The sequence below is a fragment of the Phaseolus vulgaris genome, chromosome 10 (genome assembly GCF_051622355.1).
Source record: "Phaseolus vulgaris cultivar YP4 chromosome 10, ASM5162235v1, whole genome shotgun sequence".
Classification (NCBI taxonomy): Eukaryota; Viridiplantae; Streptophyta; class Magnoliopsida; order Fabales; family Fabaceae; genus Phaseolus; species Phaseolus vulgaris.
The window spans coordinates 940,001-942,500 of NC_143507.1; positions in this window are offsets into that span (position 1 = coordinate 940,001).

Sequence of the window (2,500 nt, forward strand, 5' to 3'; positions counted from 1 at the left end):
ATCGCCAAGATGCTCGTGAGGGAGAAGCCACGCGGATGAGGCCGTGCCTTCCCTGTGGTGGCCGCGCGCTACTGGACCGAGAGTAATAAAGCCCTCATATCAACCACATGACCCTGGGCGTAACCAGCACAAATGTGAGCCCAAGCGGACGCTGACTGATGACATTACTTCCCCCCCGCCCGGCAGCAAGCCAGACATGATGGCCCCTTCCCCGCGAACGGTTGGAAGCCATACCCCCTTCGTGATGCTCACAAGTCTTCGAATAAGCCACCCAACGATTTGCGTGGCACAAATCTTCCCCGATCGCACCGGGCCACAGTTCCAACCCGTCTCATCCGTGCTTCTTCTCCAGCACGACCACCGTGGCGGATCGCCAGGATGCTCGTGAGGGAGAAGCCACGCGGATGAGGCCGTGCCTTCCCTGTGGTGGCCGCGCGCTACTGGACCGAGAGTAATAAAGCCCTCAATATCAACCACATGACCCTGGGCGTAACCAGCACAAATGTGAGCCCAAGCGGACGCTGACTGATGACATTACCCCCCCGGCCGGCAGCAAGCCAGACATGATGGCCCCTTCCCCGCGAACGGTTGGAAGCCATACCCCCTTCGTGATGCTCACAAGTCTAGAAATGAGCCACACAACGAAAATCCCACCAGCGTGCCACAAAAATCCACATAACAGATTCACATTTTTTCCCACCGGGTCAGTCGGCCGGAACCGACGGCGGCCACCACCATGCCGCCGCCCACAACGGGTGACACCAACCCAAGTTGGTGGATCACCCATGTGTGGGCGTTTTGACTTGCCCCACCACAAAGCAAGCCAAAACAGGGGGGAATGAAGGGACCGCACCAGAATTTTCCATGGTGCAAGAGCTGGCTGCATTGAGGAACACCCCCCCCCCTATAATAGCTAAATATGCAAAAGCCACTTTTGTACAAGTAGATACACTTTTTTTGAGTAGACATAAGTTCTGTTTTGGGACCTAGAGAACGAATTTTCACGAGATTTTTTGCAGGGATCCTCATAAAAATGGTACAACATTGCCTGCAAAAAATTAGAATTTTTCGACATGGGGAAGTATTTTTTTTATTTTTCCAAAGACCCGAAATGTGGAAAATCGGGAAAAATGGAAAAACGTATCTAGACACCGTATTTTTGCGTGATTTTTTCCAGTCCATCCCATAATAATATCAAGAAGGTGCCCACCAAGTTTCGTTAGGATTGGCCAAGGTTTCGAATTTTCATGAATTTTTTTCAAAACCCTCTATTTTCCAACATTTCAAAAATTCAAAACCACATCAAGATGGCTTGGTTTTGATACCAAACTTTCTAGACCTCATTCTGCATGCATTTGTGACACTTTCCAACCAACAAAACTCAAAAACCACCACTTTGAAAATTTCATGATTCTTGGCACACCACCAAGTCACAAAATCAAGCCAAAACACCAAAATCTTGGAACTTGGCTATGCACCAACCATGCCAAGATCAATTCCTTTTGATCCCAAACTTCTCCCACATCACTTTGAAGGCATTTGTGAGGATTGAGTCCAGCCACTTTTCCAAAACCATGATTTTCGTTTTTCACCAAAATCACCACCAAGTCACAAAATCAAGCCAAAAATCCAAAATCATGGAACTTGGCTATGCACCAACCATGCCAAGATCAATTCCTTTTGATCCCAAACTTCTCCCACATCACTTTGAAGGCATTTGTAAGGATTGAGTCCAGCCACTTTTCCAAAACCAACATTTTCGTTTTTCACCAAAATCACCACCAAGTCACAAAATCAAGCCAAAAATCCAAAATCATGGAACTTGGCTATGCACCAACCATGTCAAGATCAATTCCTTTTGATCCCAAACTTCTCCCACATCACTTTGAAGGCATTTGTGAGGATTGAGTCCAGCCAGTTTTCCAAAACCATGATTTTCGTTTTTCACCAAAATCACCACCAAGCCACAAAATCAAGCCAAAACACCAAAATCATGAACTTGGCTATGCACCAACCATGTCAAGATCAATTCCTTTTGATCCCAAACTTCTCCCACATCACTTTGAAGGCATTTGTGAGGATTGAGTCCAGCCACTTTTCCAAAACCATGATTTTCGTTTTTCACCAAAATCACCACCAAGCCACAAAATCAAGCCAAAACACCAAAATCATGAACTTGGCTATGCACCAACCATGTCAAGATCAATTCCTTTTGCTCCCAAACTTCTCCCACATCACTTTGGAGGCATTTGTGAGGATTGAGTCCAGCCACTTTTCCAAAACCATGATTTTCGTTTTTCACCAAAATCACCACCAAGTCACAAAATCAAGCCAAAAATCCAAAATCATGGAACTTGGCTATGCACCAACCATGCCAAGATCAATTCCTTTTGATCCCAAACTTCTCCCACATCACTTTGGAGGCATTTGTGAGGATTGAGTCCAGCCACTTTTCCAAAACCATGATTTTCGTTTTTCACCAAAATCACCACCAAGTCAC